The sequence below is a fragment of the Xyrauchen texanus genome, chromosome 40 (genome assembly GCF_025860055.1).
Source record: "Xyrauchen texanus isolate HMW12.3.18 chromosome 40, RBS_HiC_50CHRs, whole genome shotgun sequence".
Classification (NCBI taxonomy): Eukaryota; Metazoa; Chordata; class Actinopteri; order Cypriniformes; family Catostomidae; genus Xyrauchen; species Xyrauchen texanus.
In genome coordinates, this window is record NC_068315.1 from 8,601,400 (window position 1) to 8,617,480 (window position 16,081).

Below are 16,081 nucleotides of genomic sequence, written 5' to 3' on the forward strand. Positions count from 1 at the left end.
ATGTGATGTGTTTCTGCGTGAAATAGAATATTAAATGAGAAAAAATTAGTACGCAGGAGTTGATTTGTGAAAAGTGGGATGTACTGTACATACAGAGGCAGAATAAATGTGAGTTTGCTAATACGTAAATGGCTTTTTAGCCATAGGTTAAAATTTTCCAAAGACCTGCACAGCTTAAGTGACGTCAATGGAAAAGGAAAGTAATTTCAGAGGCAAAGCAAGTTATTTTATTTTGCTGAAATTGCAAAGATGAGCAATCAGTTTATTTCTTTGGAATGACAAGCACAGATTATTTGTTCACACTAATAACAGGAATTTGCATTAAGAAAATAAACAAGGTTTGATTTCATGTTGAATTTAAAAAGCTTCTTATTAGAGATTCCATTTGAAAGCTCACAGTTTTTTGTTTTTAACTGCAACTCACAAATACGTCATTCTATTGCTTTAAAACTGAAGTGACTGCAGTCGTGTGTATCATCTCAGCAGCGGTGTGAGTCTGTGCTTGTGTGCCATCTCACAGTCTTTATTCTCTACAACTGCCACAACAACATGACAGAGATGATGTAATGGAACAAAACTACAACAGTGTAAAATAAATTATTCAATCTCTCCATCTTCCTCTAATAGGTATAAAAGCATCTCACAAGAGCTCCTAAGTTATGCGCATTGCAAAGACTGCATGCTACCGATTCTTTAAAACATTTTCAAGATGTTTGCATGCAAAAGGAAGATAGAAATGGTAACAGTTAAAAACATGAAGTATTACACTTGCATCATCTGTTGTGTATGTGTGTGTGTAGGGTGGGGGCTGTAGCTGAGCATTTGATATATTCGTTTTGCATTGGTGAATTTAACGACAAACCTACAACTCACCCCAGTCCGAGCTTGCCTGCAGACAACCTCAGCATCCATATCATCCCACTGATCATCGCAGATGGTCCCCCAGTGCCCATCATGGAAGACCTCAACTCGTCCCTCAAAGTCCTCCTCCCCCCCAACCAACCGCAGTGGCGGTCCATTACCTGAGCAAACAAACCAGGAAGCATGACCCAAAGCCACAAACCCATCAATACATTTAGTGACACCCAGATTACGATGCATGGAATAGTCTCTCTCTGTACAATAAGCTACAGTATATGCACAATCTCAGTAGTAGTTCATAAAAAATGTAATAACAGGGCTCAATAATAAGGATATCCAGTGTGCGAGTATTTGAGCCAGAACGGATCAGTGCTGTGTTGTCACTACATCTTAAATTCCTTGATCAAGTACATGTGTTTTCATGCCTTGCATATTTAAACATTAGTTTTAGTCAGTGATGTATTGAACATTGTTGTAAATTCTACTGATTTAAATTAGGGCTGTCGATTTAACACATTAATTCAGTGCAATTAATTTTATTAAAAATAACGCGTTAAAAAAATTTAAACACAATTAAACGCAATGCCCCTGGACCGGAAGATTCCTGAGAAATGCAAGCTTGTAGTACCACCAGTTTACTCCAGAGGGCAGTAAGTGAAACTTCAGCTGTGTGGCAATGTGCAGTTTATACAGTGAAGAAAACAATCCTTCAGCAGGCAGCATAACACAAACATGTGTTACGTTCTTGCGTTCAAAACACTTGATGGAGCGCAAATTCAAACTAAGGAATCTCAAGATGTGTTCTAAGTGTTAAACTATATTTAACTTGACACAGTGACCTAAACATTTTATGTTTATGATGCAATGCACCCGAGACGCTACACAAGCATCTGTCTGACACAGGTGTACATTAACTGGTCCTTAAACAAGCCCTCATAATAAATCTCGAACTGATGACAAATTCTCTTGTGAAATGGATTGCTGTGAAACATACATTTTCAAATATGTAAAGATAACTTTGTATAATTAGTTTATCATTATATATTGAATTATTGTTATATGAGGGGCTTTCTCAGTAAATATTTGTATATGCGATTAAATGCGATTAATTGTGATTAATTAATTGGGACTCCATGTAATTAATTTTATTAAAAATTGACAGCCCTAATTTAGATATGTTGTCACGGTAACGTTCAGGGTTGGTTGTAATATGATTACAAAGTAATTTATCATATAATCTAAAATATGATTATTTATATTTTACACATTTAAAATATGTATTATGTTCATATGTGCATCTGTTTGTGTTTCTGTGACAGGTGAAGGCACGTGTGACAATGGATGAGGAGAAAATATATTGGAAATACATCATATATTTCTAAGTAATTAGTAATGTGATTGCTTTTTGCTGACATAATCAGCATAGTTATTTTAGAGCAGTAATTAGTCATTTGTAGTGGATTACTTTTTTGACTAACTTGCCCAACACTGGTAACTATATCTAGCTGGCTAATAAAAATTCATAATTCATAGCTTTAATTGAGTTACTAATAAATTTGTATACTTTGCAACTATTTTACTGCAAATGTAAAAAAATATATATATTTAAATTGTCTCAATATTAAGAAATGTTAACGATAAATTACAAATATGAATATACTATATTAAATATGTGGCAAAAAAAATTCTGCAGTGGCCAGTGAAAATGTTGTCAAGGCTACATTTGAACTAATAGCTCAACTAGGCCAGCACAAAAATCCTTATTGTTGAGTGCTGAATAACAGTCTCCATAGGAATAATACACATGTAATTCACATGGGCTCAATTATATGCAGCTATTTGTTCATTTCAAGTCAATTCAAGGACTAAAATACATCCTTTACAGACCGGTACATTTCATATCTGTCCTCAGATTGTACAGTCTTCAATGAAGCTAGCAAGCAGTCATAAGGTGCCAATGATTTGCTTTCAAACCAATTTTCTCATTATCTGCCTTTGTTCCTTTCTACAAAAGCAAGTATAGCCCTTTTGATTCATAAAGGACAGTACAAGCCCCCACCCAAATGTTCCATTAAAATTTTTAATCTCAGCAAATGGCAACTTAATAAGTCACTATGGATGAACAAAGAAGCTGCAATAACACAGAAATTCAAAGATAACATAATCATCCTCATGATGTTCTATTGCATGTCGTGACAGCTTTCTGTTTTAGTATGTAGATCTTCTATGCTGTTTAAACACACGTTTTTGTTTTCGTGACTCCAATGTCTTAAATAAAAAAATAATAATAAAAAAATAAAAATAAATATATATATTATATATATAACAAAAATCTCTAGATGTCATTTCATAGTACAAACATTGATAAACATTGATTATTAATATCACTGAATGGTTCGAGACACCTAATATGTTGAGTGTACGATGACACATTTTATTTGAATAAAAATATACTTACGGCAGTTATGTGAATATCTTTGAATTTCATTACAATTTCATTCTAATTCCTTAAATTCAAATATAAATTAAAATCCTGCACCCTGTTTCAATTCAAATTTGGGGACTGAACAGGAATTTAAAAGGCTTTCTTAAATCAATTCCAAATGGTGCACAACCCAGCAGGGCACCGTTACATGGGAGTGTTTACATCACCTGTCACTCAAAGGTCACTATGTCCATAGAAAACACACTGACCTTCAGGTGGCGCGCACACCACTCCAGCCTCATTTCCATGGTTGCAGTCACTAGTAACAAACTTCCTACTCCTGCACTGCAGCAGGGATTTCTCATCACCACGACAGCCAAGGCGGGCGTAGTGAATGAGACCAGAGCCGGGGCCAAAATATGAGTGCTGGAGAGCCGTGCCAATCTCACTATAGCAAACAAAACAAAAGATGGAGAGAGGGGGCGAGAAATACCAGGTTAACTCTTCCACTCCTCTTCAGTTCAGACATACAGTATGAGTCTATCCACCTACACTTACATTAGAAAAGCTAAAGCAAAAATAGATATGGACATAGAAATATGCAAATGAGTATCCATGCTTTGACGTCAATGAGATACACAGATCCTTAAGCAGAATATGGGGAAAATATTTGCACAGAAATGACTCTCACAGTTTGTCAAATTAAATCAGTAGTTCACCCAAAAAGGACAATTCTGTCATTATTTACTCACCCTCATGTCATTCCAAACCTGTATGCTGTTATTTTCCCCGTGGAACACAACAAAAAGAATTTCTAGAAAATCTTCACATAGATCTTTTCGATACAATGACCACAGGCAGTTAAAAGGCACCAAAACAGCAGTCCATATGACTTGTGCACTATATAAGCCATAAAATAGATTAAAGTAATTATTTACTGATAATCTTCACGTCCAATGCAGTGCTCAAATCAAAAATGGTTTTACGTAGAGCTACAGTAGAGGTTAAGATTTTCAGTGAATAACGGCTTACATTTTTGGCTGTTCCTCACACAAAGCTATTGTATGCCTTCTACTACTTTTATGGTACTAGAGCATTTTTATCCTTTTTGGTACTTTATGGTCAACTGTTGTTGGATGAGAAAGTAAAGAAAAAACCTGTGTATGGTCAAGAAAAAACGTTACAGCATACGGACTTGGAACAACATGAGGGGAAGTAAATGATGACAGAACTCATTTTTGGGTGATCTATTCCTTTAGAAGTAAAAGTTAATTCCCATACCCCAGTCCAAGCTGTCTGCAAACCACGCTGGCATCACGGTCAGTCCAGTGCATGTCACAAACTGACCCCCACTGGCCATTCAGGTATACCTCCAGACGGCCACTCTTAGAAGACGAACCCCCCGCTAACCTGACCGCTCCTGGACAGGTGAGAGAGGAGCAGAGTCTGAACCTTTCTGACAAGAACAGTGACAGAGCACTAACCGAAAACAACATAAACTCACAGACCCAAAGAGCCAGAAACAGGTAATGAGATGACATATGACACAGGGAATTTAAGATCATTCAGTTACAAGTGTAAGGGACAGACTGCCTCTGTCACCATTCTCTTTCATTGTATCTTTTTTCCATACAATGAAAGTGAATGGTGACTGAGGTCAGAATTTTCCTTTTTGTGTGAACTATTGCTTTTGGTGTTTTGTGGCTTTAGTACTTTACTTTGATCTTTTAGATTTTAGTTCATCTATACTGGCAGCCGAAAGTTTGGAAAAATGTACTGTACAGGTTTTGCTGTTTCGGAAGGCAATTGGTACTTTAATTCACCAAAGTGGAAGTCAACTGAGGTAAAAACAGCACCATCACTTTTTGAAAAACATTTTTTTTTATCAAATCTAGAAAGGCCCCATCAGCCATCACTCCAACAACTTATCCTTGAGTAATCATGCTAAAAATGGCTAATTTGGTACTAGAAATTCACTTGCCATTATATCAAACACAGTTGAAAGCTATTTGGTTTGTTAAATGAAGCTTAACATTGTCTTTGTGTTTGTTTTTGAGTTGGCACAGTATTTAATAGACTGGCATGTCTTAAGGACAATATTAGGTAAAAAATGGCACAACAAAAAAAAGAAACTGCTTTCTTTAGAAACGCATCAATCAATCATTGTTTTGAGGAATGAAGGTTATAAATGCTTGAAATTGCAAAAAAAAAAAAAACTGAAGATTTCATATAAAGGTGTACACTACAGTCTTCAAAGACAAAGGACAACTGGCTTTAACAAGGTCAGAAAGAGATGTGGAAGTCCAGATGTACAACTAAACAAGAGGATAAGTACATCAGAGTCTCTAGTTTGAGAAATAGACCCCTCACATGTCCTCAGCTGACAGCTTCATTGAATTCTACCCGCTCAACACCAGTTTCATGTACAACAGTAAAGAGAAGACTCAGGAGTGCCTTATAGGAAGAATTGCAAAGAAAAAGCCACTTTTGAAACAGAAAAACAAAAAGAAAAGGTTTGAGTGGGCAAAGAAACACAGACATTGGACAACAGATAATTGGAAAAGAGTGTTATGGATCTTAACCCCATTGAGCATTTGTGGGATCAGCTAGACTGTAAGGTGTGTGAGAAGTGCCCGACAAGACAGCCACATCTATGGCAAGTGCTAAAAAAATTTTGACGAGAACTCTTTGAAGTAGTTTAAGAAGTTCAGAATTTTTTTTATCAAATTGTAATAATAATTTTTCCCATTATTAATGTCCTGACTATACATTGTGATCAGTTGAATGCCACTTTGGTGAATAAAAGTAACAATTATATATAAATATATTTTATATATATTTTATTTGTTATCATTAATTAATGCACTATGAACTAACATGAATTAACAATGAACAATAGTATTTCTATTAACCAACACTAACAAAGATTAATAAATGTAGTAAAAAATATATTGTTTATTGTTTATTCATGATGTCTAATGCATTAACTAATGTTAATGAATGGAACCTTATTGTAAAGTGTTACATTTCATTTGCATAGTGATAACAATTCAATCTGATTCAAGAGAAGCTTTATAGAAAATATACTAAAATAAGATTTTAAATAGACTTTAAACCACAATCAAATTACAAATACAATATTACAAAACACTGATAATAGAAAACTTCTGAATACAGTATATTATTTTTTGTTCCAATTACTTCTTGAATTCTGCATATCAACTCTCTGACCAAATGTCTTAAATGAAATATTGCAGTACTCACCCTGGTGGCAGTCGCAGTAAGCCCAACCAATTGCCCCTGAGTTCTGTCTAAAAAAGCACCAAGGGTTGGATTCGCGGTCAGGATTTCGACAAAAATTGTGCTCTCCAAGACCCCTACCCGGATATTGCAACACATAATCCGGGAACTCGGTCCACCTTAGACAGGGTGAACCTGAGTCAGTCTGAGAGACAGTGCCATTGTAATAGCCCAGTTCAGTGAAGCCCTCAGAGCAGGACAGAGGAACTGTAAGACAGAGACAACAAATCATGTCTATAGTGAGTATTGGATTTATACAATGCCAGGAAAACAAATGTGTTGACAGTTATGTATTTACAATGGATGGAAGTCTAGGGGGCAAGTGGTTGCCCCACAAACTTCCATTGTTAATGAATTTTTGTACACAGGTTTTTGTTTACTTTACAAACTGACATCAAAAATATTTTCTATGGTAATCAACACCATGCCACCGAGGACATCGATAGAGCTTACATTTTTGGAATACCAAGCATAAAACGTCCCTAGTATCTGACAGATATCACTGAAATTATCACACACGTTTCTGTGACAGCCGAAATCTGTAAACTGCAAAAAAGAGTCAGGAGGGACAAGCTCAAGCTTTTTTTTTTTAGCCAATCAGAAATGCTTTCTGCCTATAAATCATTATGCAAGTGTGGGTTTTTGGAGGGCGGGGTTTTGGAGAGAGGGCATATGGTTGAAGTTTGCAAAATGGCTAAAATTTTTGACAGCATCTTTAACTTCCTTTAGTAATAAGGAGAAGACAATGAAGAAGCAGATGAAAAAGAAAAAAGGAGGAAGATGATAAAGAAGATGAGGAAGAAGAAAAGGAGAAAGAAGAAGATGTTGAAGAAGAAAAGAAGAAAAAGAAAAAAAGACAATGAAGAAGAAGACAAAGAACATGGCAACAATTTAGGAGAAGAAAAGACATAGATGAAGATGATGAAGAAGAAGAAGGTAGCTATGAAAAAGAGGACAAAGAAGAAGAGATAATGTTGGCCTTTGTACAACAACAAAAAAACCTCTAATTGCACTGTTATAGGTCTAGTTCCAAGAGACCAGAAATAAAACGGCACTATCTACCAAAATCCTCCCTAAAATCCACTGTTGTCATAATCCTAAACAATAATCCTTGTTTAATAAAGTGCCAATATCGTTGTAGCTCTGCAGATGTGGTCTTTTTCAATAAGGCTTTTCTGGCCAACATCATGTGAGTCTAACAGCAGCCTTCTGTTTATCTCCGAGGAACACCCATCTTGGCCCTTCCATCTCCTCCAAGCTTTGAGCACTGCTCTGAATCCTCAGCCTTGGGCTGAAGAGTGAAAAAAGGGAGAAGTTGGACATCTGGGTCCCTTATCCAGCCTTACTTCCCAGCATAAAGGATGAGAGATTAGACCAGGCTGTGCTAGCAGGTGCTGAGAAGCCAAGATGAGCAGCCAATAAAGCAGCAGGGAGCCGAATTCTATTTGACCTGCCCTACTTGAGTATGACAAGCAAGAGCAACACTGCCCCTTCCACGATTCAAAAGCACAATTGCTTTGAAGTTGCACCTCCTTTTAAGGCAAACAGATGGTTGTGGTTGCCAAAAGTTAAAGAAAGAAGTGTTTCTCCACAGAGTCAGCACCCTAAATCATCCATCATGTGATTATGCTTGAGGTAAATCTGAGCAACAAGGCCCATTTTGACCGGGTATAAAGACACCACAGTATTTAAGACTTAAGTGAATCTGTCTAGCAATTATGTTTTCGCTTGCAAAGTGTTCTAACCAGGTGCGATCCAACAAGCTTCCACTGACAAGTTGTCTCAAACTGTTGTCTATATTTCTATATATTCTATTGTCTGTCAATACTTTAAATGAAAATACTACAGAACGCAACACAATAACAGCCATTCAGAAATTATTTGGGGGCTTGATAATTCTTAGCACGATGCATAGATATCCATTTATATCTTAAATACATGTCTTCAGAATCCACTTTCACATCTGAAATTTAGGTTGTTTATTGGAGATTAAGAGTAAAAAAGGGCTTACATTTTTATCTGTTTCTTACCCACACCTATTATATCACTTCTGAAGGTATGGATTTAACCATTGGAGTCATATGGATTACTTTTATGTTACCTTTATGGGATTTCTGGAGCTAAAAAGGTCTGAACACCATTCACTTGCATTGTATAGGCCTACAGAGCTGAGATATTTTTCAAAAAATCTTTGTTTGTGTTCTGCTGAAAAAAGAAAGTTATAGACATCTGGGATGGCATATGGGTGAGTAAATGATCGTAGAATTTTCATCTGTGTATTCACAGTATGTAAGGCTGGATATTAGCAAGCTACAGTAGCTGGATGGAATCTCATAGCTTTCCTTCCTCAATAACTTAAAACTCAATTGTATTAACTCAATTTTGTTTGGGTAGGACTGCGAAAACCAGGTTCAAATTGCATTTCTCACATAACAACAGCACACATGTAGCTAGAAAATGGCTAGAATAGAGTATTAGTAGAGCTGTACAGAACTTAAGTTTGAACACAGCTTAATTTTGCTACGGGGGCTTAGCACTTGAGTTTAGTGCTGTGCTGATTAGGGCACAAATGTAGCTCTCGTAGGATGACTGCACACACGGTAGGGGTGAGAGCAGATCTATGGGAAGTATGGGTGTTAGAAGCAATCGTTGAGACTTTGGGTGGTGAGGTCCATATGGACTGTGAAAAGCTGCATACAATGCACAAAAAGCCTTCCAGAAAACTCAACACCAACAGATGTCAGCACATTTGACATCTTTGTCTGCAATTTTTAAGGAACTTTGTGTTGTGAATTGGACTAGGGAGTAAAGACAGTCTGAGAAGGATGAAGATGTTGTGATCTTCCACCTCTTGTAATCCTCTGTTAAATGTAATTTCCTTAAGTCCCAGACTCTACAACTACATGACCCAGCTGAATTGCATTCAAAGAGCGTGTCACCGGGATGCACTGTTGATATCAAGGGTCCTCTAACTTCCAATCGCCTTTGAAAATAAATCACTGACTGACAGTTAGAAGAGCAGGCTGTTAATCACAGTCCCGACTGGCACGTCTGCAGTCTTCTTTGTCTGCATAGTCATGCGATTGCACTTTCTGAGCCAGGCTGTCTGCATTTAAGTGATATTAGAAAAATGTATATTGAAGGGGAACCGTGTGTGAGTGTACAGAGCATGCAGAGTAGATTAATGTCTATATCTGCAAGCTCAGACTGACTCACTGCAATCAGGGCAGAGCTGAATTATACATATTAAAGCAGCCTAACTGAGAGCGCTCTCAGAAAGATTTGTGCCAACCTCAGGGAAATCGTTCACTGTATTTCTGCTTAATTGGATGCATGAAGATGTGTGGGCAGAAAACACCATTATGCTGTCGATGAAGTGTCTGGAACAAAACAAAAATTGTTCACCCATAAAGACTGCAACTTAACAAAAAGGTTTACTTTACTTTTTACCCTTTTTTAAAATGTATTTTATTGTTGTATTGTCAATCCAGTCATGCTAACACATACTGCCTTCTGAAGTCATTATTACAAGTACGTAATTTTCAAGTGCTCTATTGAATAAGACACATGGAGGATGGCAGATTAATTTAGCATATTTTTTGGGGAACTCTGGGAATTTTGAACCTGTTATACATGTTAATTTTGGTCAAATACATGCTATTTTCTCTGTGTAAAAATGTACAATATCTATCAAATGGTTTCTGATATACGGTACATAAATGTATATGATCGAAACAAGGTAGTTGCATTTGGAAACAAATAAAACTTGTTCACTTTATGGCTCCTCCCAACTCGTAAACTTAAATATCAAAATTAGTTTTCGATTTGTAATTATGACTTGCGCAATAAAACATGAAAAATATAATATATCTCCAAAAATAATTCATATATTTCAAGTACACAACTGGCAATCTAAAATCTGTGTTAATGCATCATTTGACAAAAATTCTGTGGAAACTTGGAAACAATATAACTGATATGTTTCCTTGTATATGAATTAACTGCATGCATATGTAATAATAACTGTATATATCTGTATATAGTTGTTAAAAGGTCTTTAGCTGTGTCTACGTCCACAATGTGCAATTTGATAAAGACATGTGTGATGGTTTCCTTCAGAATCAAAGCACATGCTAATGTTCTACTAAAAAGAGACTAGCCTCATTTTTTCAGGGCAACAGAAAAGTGGTTATTAACTGTTTAAAACCATATAAAAATAAAGTTTTCACTCCAAAACAATTGAAAGGGACTTTGTTCTATTTTTGGTTATGTCCTGTTAGACAATTTCTCATTTTGTAGGGCCATGACGGTAGTGACAGTGCACAGGCAAACACCAAAAAAAAAAAATCTGAAAATTACTTTACATAGTTTACTTGTAAGATACATTTGGTTGACATCTGAATAATTTTGTAATAGGGAACAGGTGAATTATCTTCTGCATGATGGAAGAGCAAACTTGAAAATAGTTTCCATGTCATTTAGAAATGTAAATCTAGCAAATTCATTTTGTAATTATTTCTTTGCCTCTTTCGCAGTGGTGAAAATTGTATAGTTTATAATTTTTTTCTTTTGCTGTATGAACAAATGGGTAAGCATAATATTTAATAATAAATCATCACTATAGAAGTTTTCCCTGCAATAGTGTACTTCCACGTTCCAAAACCGGGAAATGTGAAAATGGTCAATAGACAGAAGCAGAGAGAAATTTTACAGGAAAGACAAGGAAGGTCAGGCAACAAAAGAGTGGAAAACAAGGCATCATGACCTGCACAAGAAGCCAGCAACACTTACTAATCATGTTACAGGCCAAATACATAGATTTCGATCCCCTTCCATTATGATGCAAGAAAAATGGCTGATATCCAGGTGTTAATAGCTCCTACAACATGAGAAAGAGTGTTGGGGGAGGGGATGGTACTGGGAAACAGAGAGAGGTGGATGTAGGATGCATGCTTTACAACTTTGATCTGATTACATGATGTATCTCCTCAATTTAAAAAAGCTCTTCTTTGAAACATCAACATTGTCACTGTACTAGCACGTCAGTCTAGTAAAATCTTTTTATTCTGACAGCCTTCTCCATTCTGAAGCAAACACATGCTGATCTGACACACATAAGGTGGGGGATGGAACATCAAAGCTGATTGATATAGCAAAGACTGGCACATATGCACTGAAGGGGGAGGAAGTGGGCTACAAAATTCTTTTTTTGTGATTTCTTGATGTTCCAAAAAGAATGATAAAAAATTACCTTGTGAGTCAACTATAAAATTGGAGGGTATACGTGATTCAATCAAAGTTTACACAAAAATTTATTTCCAAAACTGTTTATCAAAAAAAGAAAATGAAAAAAAAAATAAGCTACAGAGGCTGAACAAAACAAATATTGTTAAGAGGTTGGTCTTTCATACATAGGACTTAATGGAGATCTCAATTTTGTTGTAGATGTTTCTCCTTTAAATCCTTCGAAGAAAATAAATAGAAACAAATGTGATGATTACTGTCATACTACAAGAGTATAGAGCTATTAAATTTATGTAAATAGCATTGGCCTTTGATGATAAATGTTTGAGTTCATATTGAGTGCATACATTTGTATCTCTGCAAATCTGAGAGCACAGTTTGAGACATTATTGAGATCTCTTCTGAAACACTAGAAGAGACGTGAGATTACTAGAGTCTTTTTCTCGGGAGAAAATCTTATCAAAAGCCTAAATTTGCTCTCCCTTTAGAATAACAATTGAGACACTCATTTATTTGTGATTTTTCTTTTCTATAGGGACTATCAAATCTAAACAATCAGATAAAATAGGTTCTTAGATATAATGACACAATCCACAGTTAACTGTGGGGAAAAGGTGGGGAAAATCAAAAAATCTTGTGCATCCTTTTAGAGCTCTTTGGCTGGGATGCATTCACCTTCAGCCACTATCACCCTCTGCACCGCTCTGAGCTAATGGAACTACATTGGCAGAACGAATGGTAGCAGAAATCAAGTCATTTACGCAAAGCATCCGTATGGCGTACTTGGACACACACACTCTCAGCTCTGCGCCATAGGAGAACTCATTCTCCCTCCCCAAATAATCCATTTCCACAACACAATGAATATTTGATATGGTTCACACAACGTGCTGTGGCATGTTAAGTGAGTGAGGGAGCAGATGCGTGGTGTGACACCAATGGGTGACAGGGTGCAACATTATAGTTTTAGGGCATTCACAGTACTGGCATTTTTTGCGAAGAAAATTTTAAATGATTGAGGTTTATACATATTTTGGTTTTTATTTTTCATACAAAGCTTCAGTTCAAGATATTCCATGTTAACGTGCAAAACATCCTGTGGTTTTTTTGGGGGGGGTTGTGGTCCGTTCTGCATAATGCAGTGGCTCATTGTTGCTTATCGCGGCCCATTCCGCACGTTTCGCAACCGAACCACTGGCCAATCTGTTCTCCCGAAGGCCATTCCACACCTGATTGGCCTAAAAGTGCGTCGGCCCACCGGGAAAATGTCCGATATGCCAGATTACAAGTCCAGCCCTGGCTCTGTGAGAAACAGATCAATATTAAAGTCCTTTTTTTCTATAAACTCTCCTCAATGCCCAGTAGGTGGCGATATGCATGAACAATGCAAATCGCCAATAACATTCAAGCAGAAGAATATGAAAGTGAAAGAGGAGATTTATAATAAAAAAGGACATAAATATTGATCTGTTTCTCACCCACACCTATCATATCACATGAAATGGATTAAACCACAGGAGTCGTATGGATTACTTTTATGCAGCATTTATATGCTTTTTGAGACCATCAAAGTTCTGTCCACTATTTACTTGCAACAGAATTTTCATTTTTGGGCGAACTATTCCTTAAACTTAGGGTTAAAAGCAGCCTTAATCTGAGTTTACAATGATTTAAAAGCCCTACCACAGAATTTTCCCCGATTTACAAACAGAATCAGAGAATAAATTGTGCATGTTCCATCTGGACCTAGAAATAATATAAATCAAAAGAAACTTCCTTTGTTTGTTCTAAGCTTGGTCTCTAACAACTACAGCACTGTGGCATGCTCACCTAAAAGACCCCTTCTAACCACACAACAAACTTTCAAGGGGACTATAAAACCCATTTCTTTTGATTTATGAGGCATGCTTCTAGCACTGTTAATATTTTCATTGAGAGGAGAAAACCAAGGCACAAATCGCTCAATCTAAGCCCTTTCGATTCCTGGCCCCATAAAGCTGTCTGATTGGCTGGGCCAGACTGGGCTGTTTATCTGTATTGATGCTGTGACATCAAAGCACTGAGAGTCATTAGCACTCAGGAATTGGTATGGGGGAATTTCACGCTGTCGAAGTGTATGAGAGTGACATGAGGGCGAAAATCTGACAGAGCTCAAGAAGATGTGACACCATTACAGTGTGGATGCCCTTATTAACCAGCCATGCTGGCAATATCCAGCAAGCAGTGCATGCCAGTGTTGTAGTGTAAATGTCATATTTTGGAGCACTAGGGGAATTGATGAATGATTTATATAAGACAAGCCATCTTCATCGCCTCATTAATAACACGTCAGAGCTGAGAGAATGAGATATAGTGGAATATGACTGTAAACAAACAAGTTGTTTTAAATTTGTCATACATCCCTGTGAGTGATTCAGCATCTCCTAAGGCAGAGAGCACTGTAAAAATGAAAAGATGCTCAAGTCACAATTAAGGGTTCTTCAGATTACTTTGGAGAAGCTTTAGACCAGTTGCGAATCCAACAAATGGTTGCAAGTGCAGGGGGAAAACATTGCTAATTGTAAAAACTTAACTAACCATTCAATCATGCAGTGTTAGGAGAGTTAGCATAGACTCAGTCATCATTGACTTTCATTGGAACTTTATTCCTTACAATGAATGTGAATGGTGATTGAGGCTACTATTATAACTAGCCATTCTTTTTATATTTCACAGAACAAAGTAATCTGGGTTTGGAATAACAAGAGCGTTAATTTCATGATGATATAATTTTAATCTTTGTGTTAACTAGCCCTTTAAGAGTTATGTTTAGGAAGTTTTTCAGAGAACTGAGCTTTTAGAAAGGATGCCTATATGCTCTCCAAAGGATTCTGCGAGTGAACCCCAAAGTGTCCCTAAAGTTTCTATTCAGTTTACAGTGATGGGACACATATTGTCTCACCTGTGCTCTGCACTGCATTCAGGTAGCTGTCATCACCGTTCTCCTGCAGGGAAGACAAAAAGGGAAGATTTCAAATGTGTGAAGCTGACAGAATTATTAAGTGGTTTGTTCAACGCAAGAAAGTGTCTGTTTTCTGGATAACTGGAGTTTTATCTTCTAAGAAATGACAGACATTTAAACAGCAGTATGTTCTGTGTCTGCCTACGCTTACACCTGACTCAGAGGAAGCTGTGCAAGTCCTGCCTAACAGCATTACAGGCGACAAAGATAATATCTGTTCAAATCTATTATTAATTTTAGACATTTTCCTTCCACTTTTCCTTGTACTGCCTTGCGAATGAAGTATATAAAAAATATTTATAAATTCTTCTGTTTGCTTTGAGCGACCCATCCAGGCCTGTGTTTCCCGTAAAACAACGCAACTCAATGCTTAACCACCACAGTACAATTAATCATTGGAGAAATTAACTAGCTTGAAATGATTGTTTCCCAAAACCGTAGTCAAAATTTCGCACATCATTCGAACTCAAAACAACGTTGGTTCAACAACTTAGAGCTGCCATTAATGACATTACATAGGGGGTGGAGAAATTATTTCTGTGACTAAATTATAAAAGTTAACACGTAAACCCGAAAGCAATTTAATGTGAGAAAGCTGCTGAAAACAGGAACGCTGCATGCACTGTATAATGCAACAGATCCAGACGCTGCAATAGTGGGGTTTCCCTCTACATTTCTGCATGTCCCCTCGTACCGCAGGCCCTGGGGCGGCTGCCCACAGGTAAAGAGCTGTAGTTCCAACCACACAACTTTGCAATGCTGTTTGCGAATGTTAGTTGGAACTACGATTTACAATAGTTGACAAACAACACTTTTGGGAAATGCACTCGATATAACAACACTGACCCAACCAATGGCATGAGTTGGGGGTGGGACTATCTGCTTGTTTGATTAATAACAGAAGAGGGCATTTTCAGAAGGCTTTTTGAAAACTTATGTTTTTATTTGCAGTACCGTTCAGTGCCACTATTGGCGAAAAAAAAAAACGAAACAAACTTCAGGTATAATATTCATTCAAATTGTTTAAATGTTTTAAAGATAATCCCATCTTTATTTATGTTTTCCGCTAACCCTTGTAGTACCTTCAAAAACCCCTGCAATTATACCAACAACAGTCATATTAAGCAAAAATTTAGGTCGAAATAGCTCCTTCAAGAAATAGTTCAGCCAAAAATGAAAATTCTACCATACTGTGGCAGGGCGGAGGGCGGGGCCGGGTCGTGATGGGCAAGGAGGAGGCGAGAACCGGC

The 16,081-nt window shown here is 37.0% G+C and overlaps 1 pseudogene; it reads right to left on the bottom strand.

Moving 5' to 3' along the window:
- LOC127633467 (neurotrypsin-like) overlaps nucleotides 1–16,081 on the bottom strand; it is a 41,696-nt pseudogene that overhangs the window by 16,332 nt on the left and 9,283 nt on the right.